The following is a 14,255-nucleotide window of genomic DNA, read 5'->3' on the forward strand; positions in this document are numbered from 1 at the left end:
AGGGCTGTGGCAGTAACAAAATTTTGTCAGCCCGTGATTGTCAAGCAAATAACTGTCGGTCTCACGGTAATTGACCGTTAATTAACCAACACATTTAGCATTGCCTGGCTTCCACACAAGCCACTGATGCAGACATTTGAAAAAGTCTAATAAATCCATGTAATATAGCCTACACCTTCACAATAAATCCATTGTTTATTTTAGATAGTTCTAAAGAAGCATGACATGAAGAAAATGTCATCTATTTCAGAAGAAAAGAATAGCATACTCTGAGTTGTCCTTGTGTTAGGTCATGATGTGGTTATGCCAAATGCCTGTGGGCTACACTTGTTCATTTAGCAGACAAGATTTGCTTAGAATCCCATGGCATTATTTTATAGTATGAAGAATACAAATGTAGAGTTAATAAATGTTATTTTAGTTGTTCTACAAATGCTGGGCTCCTATAAGCCAAATGTAGAGTTAATAAATGTTATTTTAGTTGTTCTACAAATGCTGGGCTATATGTAAGGCTGCGTGACGAGACCCTAATGATGATTTGAAAAAGGGCATTTTGTTTTTTTTGCGCAGGCTGTACACTTGAATAGTCTCTCATTCACAATTTGACAAGCACTTGATAATGCCTTGAATTTCACGGCAGCATCCCCTTTGTGGCCGTAATGCACCCTAAAAAATTCCATGCCTTTAGCTGCCCAGAGTGCTGAGTTGTGCCCTTCTCCTTGAGTGGTGTGCAATCCGAAGTGCCTCTCACTTACATGGCTCTCCATCACATGACCAGGTATTTCTCACAGGCTACAAGTGAAGACCGACCCATCGGGGACTGTGAGTATCCTTATTCAATTCCGGGGTGCATATTGATGATATTGTAAGAACTGTCCACATTTACTTTTCGTCAGCCAACAAGATGAGTAGGCCTAGCGAACAGCAAAAGCACTAGCCTATGTCAATCTACTATCCCCCCTGGTAAAAAAAGTCGACCTATTCTATTCTGTGGAGTAAATACATTTACAAAACATCATCTGGGACAGTTGTGGGGTGCAATAGATCCCAAATTAACAGCACTAGCATCAAAAAACTTGTTTTGCACAATTTGTCTGACGCAACAGATCAGAACATTTAGCTTCAAATATTTATAAACTATTAGGCTATTTCTTCACATTATAAGCGCAGCAGTGCGCACATGGCAGTATCAAATCAAATCAAGTGTATTTGTCACATACACATGGTTAGCAGATGTTAATGCAAGTGTAGCAAAATGCTTGTGCGTCCAGTTCCGACCATGCAGTAATATCTAACAAGTAATATAACCTAACAATTCCACAACAGCTACCTTATACACACAAGTGTAAAGGAATTAATACGAATATGTACATAAAAATATATAAATGAGTGATGGCCGAACGGCATAGGCAAGGTGCAGTAGATGGTATAGAGTACAGTATATACATATGAGATGAGTAATTTAGGGTATGAAAACATTATATGAAGTGGCATTGTTTAAAGTGGCTAGTGATACATTTAATTACATCAAGATGGAAAGATCCAGTAGATGGTATAGCATACAGTATATACATATGAGATGAGTAATGTAGGGTATGAGAACATTATATAAAGTGGCATTTTTAAAAGTGGCTAGTGATACATTTAATTACATTAAGATGGAAAGATCCAGTAGATGGTATAGCATACAGTATATACATATGAGATGAGTAATGTAGGGTAAGTAAACATTATATAACATAAAGTGGCTAGTGATAAATTGATTACATACATTTTTCCATTATTAAAGTGGCTGGAGTTGAGTCAGTATGTTGGCAGCAGCAACTCAATGTTAGTGATGGCTGTTTAACGGTCTGATGGCCTTGAGATAGAAGCGGTTTTTCAGTCTCTCGGTCCCAGCTTTGATGCACCTGTACTGACCTCGCCTTCTGGATGATAGTGGGGTGAACAGGCAGTGGCTCGGGTGGTTGTTGTCCCTGATGATCTTATTGGCCTTCCTGTGACATCGGGTGGTGTAGGTGTCCTGGAGGGCAGGTAGTTTGCCCCCGGTGATGCGTTGTGCAGACCTCACTACCCTCTGCAGAGCCTTACGGTTGTGGCCGGAGCAGCTGCCGTACCAGGCTGTGATACAGCCTGACAGGATGCTCTCGATTGTGCATCTGTAAAGTTTTGAGTGTTTTTGGTGACAAGCCGAATTTCTTCAGCCTCCTGAGGTTGAAGAGGCGCTGCTGCGCCATCTTCACCACGCTGTCTGTGTGGGTGGACCATTTCAGTTTGTCCGTGATGTGTACGCCGAGGAACTTAAAACTCTCCACCCTCTCCACTACTGTCCCGTCAATGTAGATAGGGGGCTGCTCCCTCTGCTGTTTCTCCCCATCTCCTTTGTTTTGTTGACATTGAGTGTGAGTTTATTTTCCTGACACCACACTCCGAGGGCCCTCACCTCCTCCCTGTAGGCCGTCTCGTCTTTGTTGGTAATCAAGCCTACCACTATAGTGTTGTCTGCAAACTTGATGATTGAGTTGGAGGCATTCATGGCCACGCAGCCGTGGGTGAACAGGGAGTACAGGAGAGGGCTGAGAATATCTCACCGCTTGAGAGCACCCTTACCTGCCGATCTCCGTCGTGAGACGTCATTTCCGGTCACAACTTGCAGACTTGTTTTCGAGTTGCTGTGCGTTTTGTTGCCAACCTATTTTGCTACCTGACAACTTTACGGTTTTTACTTTTTAATTACCGGACGCTTTATCTGGACACGATTCGTCAGGACCTCCAACATCCGAAGCTATGTAGTAACATTAACATGATGCCTTCTAATTCCAGTCGCTGTACTCGCCTTACGGCGAGGATAGCTTTGCTACAAGCCCAGCTTCAGACGCAATCGTTAGGCAAGGGTAATTTCAGTGTAGGAAAGGATGAAACAGCGTCTGTGCCACCAGTAAGTACAGATAGTAGTATAAATCCCCTGGCACAGTCCCCGCAGCCGGACAACTTTCTCACGGTTTCTGGAAGGAAATGCTGTAGGAACGCTCAACCGGGGTCGCTCATTCAGCCGACAGAAACTTTCAACCGGTTTTCCCCATTAAGCAGCGAGTTGGAGTCAGAGGCCGAGTCTTCTCTGGTCTCTACTCCTCGTTACGGGGTCTGAGATGCCGAAGCTTCCCACCATTAGCTCTGACAAATTGAAAACTCTAGTCATTGGCGACTCCATTACCCGCAGTGTTAGATTTAAAACGAATCATCCAGCGATCATACACTGTTTACCAGGGGGCAGGGCTAGCGACGTTAAGGCTAATCTGAAGATGGTGCTGGCTAAAGCTAAAACTGGCGAGTGTAGAGAGTATAGAGATATTGTTATCCACGTCGGCACCAACAATTTTAGGATGAAACAGTCAGAGATCACCAAGCGCAACATAGCTTCTGCGTGTAAATCAGCTAGAAAGATGTGTCGGCATCGAGTAATTGTCTCTGGCCCTCTCCCAGTTAGGGGGAGTGATGAGCTCTACAGCAGAGTCTCACAACTCAATTGCTGGTTGAAAACTGTTTTCTGCCCCTCCCAAAAGATAGAATTTGTAGATAATTGGCCCTCTTTCTGGGACTCACAAACAGGACCAAGCCTGACCTGCTGAGGAGTGACGGACTCCATCCTAGCTGGAGGGGTGCTCTCATCTTATCTACCAACATAGACAGGGCTCTAACTCCACAATGAAATAGGGTGCAGGCCAGGCAGCAGGCTGTTAGCCAGCCTGCCAGCATAGTGGAGTCTGCCACTAGCACAGTCAGTGTAGTCAGCTCAGCTATCACCATTGAGACCGTGTCTGTGCCTCGACCTAGGTTGGGCAAAACTAAACATGGCGGTGTTCGCCTTAGTAATAAAGACCACCTCCATTCCTGTCATTATTGAAAGAGATCATGATACCTCACATCTCAAAATAGGGCTACTTAATGTTAGATCCCTTACTTCAAAGGCAATTATAGTCAATGAACTAATCACTGATCATAATCTTGATGTGATTGGCCTGACTGAAACATGGCTTAAGCCTGATGAATTTACTGTGTTAAATGAGGCCTCACCTCCTGGCTACACTAGTGACCATATCCCCCGTGCATCCCGCAAAGGCGGAGGTGTTGCTAACATTTACGATAGCAAATTTCGATTTACAAAAAAAAAATGACGTTTTCGTCTTTTGAGCTTCTAGTCATGAAATCTATGCAGCCTACTCAATCACTTTTTATAGCTACTGTTTATAGGCCTCCTGGGCCATATACAGCATTCCTCACTGAGTTCCCTGAATTCCTATCGGACCTTGTAGTCATAGCAGATAATATTCTAATCTTTGGTGACTTTAATATTCACATGGAAAAGTCCACAGACCCACTCCAAAAGGCTTTCGGAGCCATCATCGACTCAGTGGGTTTTGTCCAACATGTCTCTGGACCCACTCACTGTCACAGTCATACGCTGGACCTAGTTTTGTCCCATGGAATAAATGTTGTGGATCTTAATGTTTTTCCTCATAATCCTGGACTATCGGACCACTATTTTATTACGTTTGCAATTGCAACAAATAATCTGCTCAGACCCCAACCAAGGAACATCAAAAGCCGTGCTATAAATTCACAGACAACACAACGATTCCCTGATGTCCTTCCAGATTCCCTCTGTCTACCCAAGGACGCCAGAGGACAAAAATCAGTTAACCACCTAACCGAGGAACTCAATTTAACCTTGCGCAATACCCTAGATGCAGTTGCACCCCTAAAAACTAAAAACATTTCTCATAAGAAACTAGCTCCCTGGTACACAGAAAATACCCGAGCTCTGAAGCAAGCTTCCAGAAAATTGGAACGGAAATGGCGCCACACCAAACTGGAAGTCTTCCGACTAGCTTGGAAAGACAGTACCGTGCAGTACCGAAGAGCCCTTACTGCTGCTCGATCATCCTATTTTTCTAACTTAATTGAGGAAAAATAAGAACAATCCGAAATTCCTTTTTGATACTGTCGCAAAGCTAACTAAAAAGCAGCATTCCCCAAGAGAGGATGACTTTTACTTGAGCAGTGATAAATTCATGAACTTCTTTGAGGAAAAGATTATGATTATTAGAAAGCAAATTACGGACTCCTCTTTAAATCTGCGTATTCCTTCAAAGCTCAGTTGTCCTGAGTCTGCACAACTCTCCCAGGACCTAGGATCAAGAGAGACGCTCAAGTGTTTTAGTACTATATCTCTTGACACAATGATGAAAATAATCATGGCCTCTAAACCTTCAAGCTGCATACTGGACCCTATTCCAACTAAATTACTGAAAGAGCTGCTTCCTGTGCTTGGCCCTACTATGTTGAACATAATAAACGGCTCTCTATCCACCGGATGTGTACCAAACTCACTAAAAATGGCAGTAATAAAGCCTCTCTTGAAAAAGCCACACCTTGACCCAGAAAATATAAAAAACTATCGGCCTATATCGAATCTTCCATTCCTCTCAAAATTTTTAGAAAAGGCTGTTGCGCAGCAACTTACTGCCTTCCTGAAGACAAACAATGTATACGAAATGCTTCAGTCTGGTTTTAGACCCCATCATAGTACTGAGACGGCACTTGTGAAGGTGGTAAATGACATTTTAATGGCATCGGACCGAGGCTCTGCATCTGTCCTCATGCTCCTAGACCTTAGTGCTGCTTTTGATACCATCGATCACCACATTCTTTTGGAGAGATTGGAAACCCAAATTGGTCTACACGGACAAGTTCTGGCCTGGTTTAGATCTTATCTGTCGGAAAGATCAGTTTGTCTCTGTGAATGGTTTGTCCTCTGACGAATCAACTGTAAATGTCGGTGTTTCTCAAGGTTCCGTTTTAGGACCACTATTGCTTTCACTATATATTTTACCTCTTGGGGATGTTATTCGAAAACATAATGTTAACTTTCACTACTATGCAGATGACAAACAGCTGTACATTTCAATTAAACATGGTGAAGCCCCAAAATTGCCCTTGCTAGAAGCATGTGTTTCAGACATAAGGAAGTGGATGGCTGCAAACTTTCTACTTTTAAACTCGGACAAAACAGAGATACTTGTTCTAGGTCCCAAGAAACAAAGAGATCTTCTGTTGAATCTGACAATTAATCTTAATGGTTGTACAGTCGTCTCAAATAAAACTGTGAAGGACCTCTGCGTTACTCTGGACCCTGATCTCTCTTTTGAAGAACATATCAAGACCATTTCAAGGACAGCTTTTTTCCATCTACGTAACATTGCAAAAATCAGAAACTTTTTGTCCAAAAATGATGCAGAAAAATGTATCCATGCTTTTGTCACTTCTAGGTTAGACTACTGCAATGCTCTACTTTCCGGCTACCCGGATAAAGCACTAAATAAACTTCAGTTGGTGCTAAATACGGCTGCTAGAATCCTGACTAGAACCAAAAAATGTGATCATATTACTCCAGTGCTAGCCTCTCTACACTGGCTTCCTGTCAAAGCAAGGGCTGATTTCAAGGTTTTACTGCTAACCTACAAAGCATTACATGGGCTTGCTCCTACCTATCTCTCTGATTTGGTCCTGCTGTACATACCTACACGTACGCTACGGTCACAAGACACAGGCCTCCTAATTGTCCCTAGAATTTCTAAGCAAACAGCTGGAGGCAGGGCTTTCTCCTATAGAGCTCCATTTTTATGGAACGGTCTGCCTACCCATGTCAGAGACGCAAACTCGGTCTCAACCTTTAAGTCTTTACTGAAGACTCATCTCTTCAGTGGGTCATATGATTGATTGTAGTCTGGCCCAGGAGTGGGAAGGTGAACAGAAAGGCTCTGGAGCAACGAACCGCCCTTGCTGTCTCTGCCTGGCCGGTTCCCCTCTTTCCACTGGGATTCTCTGCCTCTAACCCTATTACAGGGGCTGAGTCACTGGCTTACTGGGGCTCTCTCATGCCGTCCCTGGAAGGGATGCGTCACCTGAGTGGGTTGATTCCCTGATGTGGTCATCCTGTCTGGGTTGGCGCCCCCCCTTGGGTTGTGACATGGCGGAGATCTTTGTGGGCTATACTCAGCCTTGTCTCAGGATGGTAAGTTGGTGCTTGAAGATGTCCCTCTAGTGGTGTTGGGGCTGTGCTTTGGCAAAGTGGGTGGGGTTATATCCTTCCTGTTTGGCCCTGTCCGGGGGTGTCCTCGGATGGGGCCACAGTGTCTCCTGACCCCTCCTGTCTCAGCCTCCAGTATTTATGCTGCAGTAGTTTATGTGTCGGGGGGCTAGGGTCAGTTTGTTATATCTGGAGTACTTCTCCTGTCCTATTCGGTGTCCTGTGTGAATCTAAGTGTGCGTTCTCTAATTCTCTCCTTCTCTCTTTCTTTCTCTCTCTCGGAGGACCTGAGCCCTAGGACCATGCCCCAGGACTACCTGACATGATGACTCCTTGCTGTCCCCAGTCCACCTGGCTGTGCTGCTGCTCCAGTTTCAACTGACCTGAGCCCTAGGACCATGCCCCAGGACTACCTGACATGATGACTCCTTGCTGTCCCCAGTCCACCTGACCATGCTGCTACTCCAGTTTCAACTGTTCTGCCTTATTATTATACGACCATGCTGGTCATTTATGAACATTTGAACATCTTGGCCATGTTCTGTTATTATCTCCACCCGGCACAGCCAGAAGAGGACTGGCCACCCCACATAGCCTGGTTCCTCTCTAGGTTTCTTCCTAGGTTTAGGCCTTTCTAGGGAGTTTTTCCTAGCCACCGTGCTTCTACACCTGCATTGCTTGCTGTTTGGGGTTTTAGGCTGGGTTTCTGTACAGCACTTTGAGATATCAGCTGATGTACGAAGGGCTATATAAATACATTTGATTTGATTTGATTTGAGAACGCACGCTTGTGGGGACCCAGTGTTGAGGATCAGCGGGGTGGAGATGTTATTACCTACCCTCACCACCTGGGGGCGGCCCGTCAGGAAGTCCAGGACCCAGTTGCACAGGGCGGGGTCGAGACCCAGGGTCTCGAACTTAATGACGAGTTTGGAGGGTACTATGGTGTTAAATGCTGAGCTGTAATCGATGAACAGCATTCTTACATTAGGTATTCCTCTTGTCCAGATGGGATAGGGCAGAGTGCAGTGTGATGGCGATTGCGTCATCTGTGGACCTATTGGCGCGGTAAGCAAATTGGAGTGGGTCTAGGGTGACAGGTAGGGTGGAGGTGATATGGTCCTTGACTAGTCTCTCAAAGCACTTCATTATGACGGAAGTGAGTGCTACATTGCGGTAGTCATTTAGCTCAGTTACCTTAGCTTTCTTGGGGACAGGAAACAGGAAACAGGTGGACCTGTGGGGACAGCAGATGGATAAGGATTGATTGAATATGTCTGTAAACACACCAGCCAGCTGGTCTGCGCATGCTCTGAGGACACGGCTAGGGATGCCGTCTGGGCCTGTAGCCTTGCGAGGGTTAACACGTTTAAATGTTTTATTCACTTTGGCTACAGTGAAGGAGAGCCCGCAGGTTTTGGTAGCGGGCCGTGTCAGTGAGGCTGGTTTTTCTTTTGTAGTCCGTGATTGACTGTAGACCCTGCCACATACCTCTCGTGTCTGAAAGTTGATAGAATTTGGGGAGCCTTGTTTTCAGATTAGCCTTGTTAAAATCCCCGGCTACAATAAATGCAGCCTCAGGATATGTGGTTTCCAGTTTACATAGAGTCCAATGAAGTTCTTTCAGGGCCGTCAATGTGTCTGCTTAGGGGGGAATATACACAACTGTGATTATGATTGAAGATAATTATTTTGGTAGATAACGTGGTCGGCATTTGATTGTGAGGAATTCTAAGTCAGCTGAACAAAAGGACTTGAGTTCCTGTATGTTGTTATGATCACACCACGTCTCGTTAATCATAAGGCATATACCCCCGCCCTTCTTCTTACCAGAGAGATGCTTGTTTCTTTCGGCGCGATGCGTGAAGAAACCAGATGGATGTACCGACTCAGATAGCGTGTCTCAAGTTAGCCATGTTTCTGTGAAACAAAGAACGTTACAGTCTCGGATGTCTCTCTGGAATGCTACCCTTGCTCGGATTTCGTCTACCTTGTTGTCAAGAGACTGGACATTGGTGAGATGTATGCTCGGGAGCGGTGCGCGATGTGCCCGCCTACGGAGCCTGACCAGAAGACCACTCCGTCTGCCCCGTCGCCGGCTGGGATCTGATCCATTGTCCTGGGTGGTAGGCCAAACAGAGGATCGGGAAAGTCGTATTCCTGGTCGTAATGTTGGTGAGTTGACGTTGCTCTTATATCCAGTAGTTCCTCCCGACTGTAAAAACCTAAGATAAGATTACCTGGGGTAACAATGTAAGAAATAACACATAAAAAAACAAAATACTGCATAGTTTCCTAGGAACGCGAAGCGAGGCGGCCATCTCTAAGCGCGAATGTTCCATTAGTGGGAAAACACCATTATTAAAAGTGACTGCAAATGTGATTATGTATGTAATGGTTTTATTATAAAAGTGCATTTTTATGGTGAAAATGATCTTCCCCAAACTTGAAACTCACGCGCTGCTTATGTATGCCAGTAAGGATCAGACCCTTTTTTTCAATTTTGGCCTAAAATGACATACCCAAATCTAACTGCCTGTAGCTCAGGACCTGAAGCAAGGATATGCATATTATTGATACCATTTGAAAGGAAACAATTTTAAGTTTGTGTAAATGTGAAATTAATGTAGGAGAATATAACACATTAGATCTGGTAAAAGACAATACAAAGAAAAAACTAGCATTTCTTTTTTGTACCATCATCTTTGAAATGCAAGAGAAAGGCCCTAGTGTATTATACTGATCCAATGAACTATTCTATATCTGTTCAAAATTTCTATCAGGACTGCCCAAATGTGCCTAATTGGTTTATTAATACATTTTCAAGTTCATAATTGTGCACTGTCCTCAAACAATAGTATGGTATTTTTCACTGTAAAAGCTACTGTAAATTGGACAGTGCAGTTATATGAACAATAATTTAAGCTTTCTGCCCATATCAGATATGTTTATACCCTGGGAAATGTTCTTGTTACTTACAACCTCATGCTAATCACATTAGCTCAACTGTTCCGCGGGGGGTGGGGGGTGGACCGATCCTGTAGAGTTTAAGAATTTATTTGGCCACTTGATACAAATGGGATAGGCTACATGAGGTGTGCAACTATAGAAAAAGTTGCAAAATAAAGACAGTTTCTTATGCTGGGTATCCATTCATAAGTGATACTATATAATTCACAAGTGATGGGCTAATATTGTCACCCATCAGACTATTCTTGATTTAATCTTTACATTTACCAAAAAATATATGTGTGACCTTTGTTTTCATTTAGTATGGAGGATGCTTTTCCTGTGGTTCATTGTCATGCCTGTCAGGTAGGCTATATCAAATCAAATCAAATCAAATGTATTTATATAGCCCTTCGTACATCAGCTGATATCTCAAAGTGCTGTACAGAAACCCAGCCTAAAACCCCAAACAGCAAGCAATGCAGGTGTAGAAGCACGGTGGCTAGGAAAAACTCCCTAGAAAGGCCAAAACCTAGGAAGGAACCTAGAAAGGAACCAGGCTATGTGGGGTGGCCAGTCCTCTTCTGGCTGTGCCGGGTGGAGATTATAACAGAACATGGCCAAGATGTTCAAATGTTCATAAATGACCAGCATGGTCGAATAATAATAAGGCAGAACAATTGAAACTGGAGCAGCAGCACGGTCAGGTGGACTGGGGACAGCAAGGAGTCATCATGTCAAGTAGTCCTGGGGCACGGTCCTAGGGCTCAGGTCCTCCGAGAGAGAGAAAGAAAGAGAGAAGGAGAGAATTAGAGAACGCACACTTAGATTCACACAGGACACCGAATAGGACAGGAGAAGTACTCCAGATATAACAAACTGACCCTAGCCCCCCGACACATAAACTACTGCAGCATAAATACTGGAGGCTGAGACAGGAGGGGTCAGGAGACACTGTGGCCCCATCCGAGGACACCCCCGGACAGGGCCAAACAGGAAGGATATAACCCCACCCACTTTGCCAAAGCACAGCCCCCACACCACTAGAGGGATATCTTCAACCACCAACTTTACCATCCTGAGACAAGGCTGAGTATAGCCCACAAAGATCTCCGCCATGGCACAACCCAAGGGGGGGCGCCAACCCAGACAGGATAACCACATCAGTGAATCAACCCACTCAGGTGACGCACCCCTTCCAGGGACGGAATGAGAGAGCCCCAGCAAGCCAGTGACTCAGCCCCTGTAATAGGGTTAGAGGCAGAGAATCCCAGTGGAAAGAGGGGAACCGGCCAGGCAGAGACAGCAAGGGCGGTTCGTTTCTCCAGAGCCTTTCCGTTCACCTTCCCACTCCTGGGCCAGACTACACTCAATCATATGACCCACTGAAGAGATGAGTCTTCAGTAAAGACTTAAAGGTTGAGACCGAGTTTGCGTCTCTGACATGGGTAGGCAGATCGTTCCATAAAAATGGAGCTCTATAGGAGAAAGCCCTGCCTCCAGCTGTTTGCTTAGAAATTCTAGGGACAATTAGGAGGCCTGCGTCTTGTGACCGTAGCGTACGTGTATGTATGTACGGCAGGACCAAATCAGAGAGATAGGTAGGAGCAAGCCATGTAATGCTTTGTAGGTTAGCAGTAAAACCTTGAAATCAGCCCTTGCTTTGACAGGAAGCCAGTGTAGAGAGGCTAGCACTGGAGTAATATGATCAAATCTTTTGGTTCTAGTCAGGATTCTAGCAACCGTATTTAGCACTAACTGAAGTTTATTTAGTGCTTTATCCGGGTAGCCGGAAAGTAGAGCATTGCAGTAGTCTAACCTAGAAGTGACAAAAGCATGGATTAATTTTTCTGCATATCCTCCTGTTGTATAGATAAACAATGTGCTTAATATTAGGAAAGTAGCTTGGAGAAGCCTAATTACCATGACTAAACGGTCACATGGAATTTGACTGCCTTCATGAACGCTAGTGTGGCGGTAATACTGTCACTGCAACAGCCCTAGACCTTACCGATAATTGTATGTGTGGTGTGTAGTGATTCAAGGTAGTCATTCAAAAATCATGTTAAACACTATTATTGCACTCAGTGAGTCCATGCAACATATTACGTGACATATTAAGCACATTTTTAGTCCTGAACTTATTTAGGCCATGACAAAAGGGTTGAATACTTATTGACCTATTTCAGCTTTTCATATTTTATTTTATTATATTTGATTAATTTGTAACTTTGACAAAAAAATCTAAATGGAATCCATTTTAAATTCAGGCTGTAACACAACAAAATGTGAAAAAAGTCAAAGAGGTGAATCTGAAGGCACTGTATATTAATAAAATATCAGACCACCTTGGTTGGTGACAGGAGGGGTTTAGCTTCATGTATTGTAATATTGCGTTCTTTTGTCTTTGCTTTATATGAAGTGTGCGTGGGTTGGAAACAAGGAAGGGAAATGGGTTGAAAGCGTTGAGCAATTTCTGACTCCTCTTCCATCGTGAACTCTTCTCCACTCATAACAAATTACATAACTTCTTTGCCAATTTCACGAAGCCAGGGCTTTCTGACTGGAAATGCCAGAGTTATCACCTAATGACAGGGACCACATTTATATTCAGTCCAGTTATCCACCCTTCTAAACTGTATACTGTGTATTGTACTGTTGTAAATCCACATACAGTATTCAAACTCCAGCTGTTCTGCATGGTATAGGACGCATACCAAATGGAATAAGGCTTAGACCATAGGCTCTGGTCAAAAGTAGTGCACTATGTACACTGTACATTTTTGCTTTTTCAAGTGACTGAACTTTTGATTTCAGGTCCTCTCAACTTAAACATTTAAAGATATCATCAGCTGAACTATACGTTTTACGTAGGATGAACTATGAAACATTAGATGTTTGCTAAACTTTGGAAATGATTTTGTTATTAACAGATGGCTGATATTCTCATTTGTTCGAGACAAGTGTGTTGATGTTGTATCTTTGAATCCTTTCCAGTTTCAGCCATGATCCAATTAATTGACCAGACAGTGTTTAACAAATAATAACCACAGAACAGAAAATCATGTACAACAATCTCACTAATGGTTTAAACAAATCCATATACTTTTTTGCTATATCTGGTTAAATTAATTGTATTTTAGACTCAGAAATATGTGTTTTAAATGGAAACTTGCCCCTGACAAGTAAATTGACAAAAATAAAGTAGAATACAACTTGCCAAAAGGCACACTGGGAAATGAGTCAATGAGACGCATTCATTTTCTTGATCAACTCCGCTATTTATGTTGCAAAGGCACGCTTACATTTAACATTTAACAAAACTCATTGGGTTAGAGTATTCGATATCAACTCCAATGGCTTAGGTTTATGATGGAAAATGTCCCCTTATCCACTGATGGGTCATAGGGTCACAGGATCGATCACAGTTTCATCACTGCCTCTGTTTTTATTGTTGTTCTGTTTACCAGTCCGGCTGCTACACGCGCACACTTTTGTTGTGATAGTCATCCTATCGTTCCCCGTGTCTATAAAAAGGTCTATTGATCAGCCTCTGCTGAGTTTAAAGTGTAATTTAGCCTGTCTGTGTGCCTGCCTGTCTCTCTGTCCCTCCTGACTGTATTTCCATTCATGACCCACTGTAGACTGCCAACATTCCATTCAGGTACTGCCAAGCCAATAACCTCAAGGGTATATATATATTTATCCCCCTCCCTCCCTCCCTCCCTCCCTCCCTCCCTCCCTCCCTCTCAATTACAAAAACACATCAGCTCAGCCATTTCTCAGCTGATGGTTGATGGTGTTTGTATTTATTTTGACCCAGTGGCATTTGACCGATAACAAAACAACACAAACAACAGAGCCCCACCCCCCCCCTCTTCACCTACCTACCAGCTGACTGGAAATGTGCAGCCATCAGGCTTTTCCCCCAAGCTCCTTTCTCCCTATCTGCCTTTTCTTTGTGCTGCGCAGCCATGTCAGTCATTCAGTCAGTCTCTGGAAGCGTGGATATTATTCAATGTGCTGAATAGGAGAGAGGAGTACTGCTAGAACCGTGCCGCAGCCAGACCAGCATGCAAAGCCATTGTCCGCTTGTTGATGCCACTTCATGAAGCAACAGGAGTCAGCCTTTTTTTTGTGTTTTTTTTTTTTTTTTTTTTTGTTGTTCCAATTATGTTGGTGATGGAGTGAAACTAAAGGTCATTGTTTTATGTAT

The sequence above is a fragment of the Oncorhynchus nerka genome, linkage group LG6 (assembly GCF_034236695.1).
Source record: "Oncorhynchus nerka isolate Pitt River linkage group LG6, Oner_Uvic_2.0, whole genome shotgun sequence".
NCBI lineage: Eukaryota > Metazoa > Chordata > Actinopteri > Salmoniformes > Salmonidae > Oncorhynchus > Oncorhynchus nerka.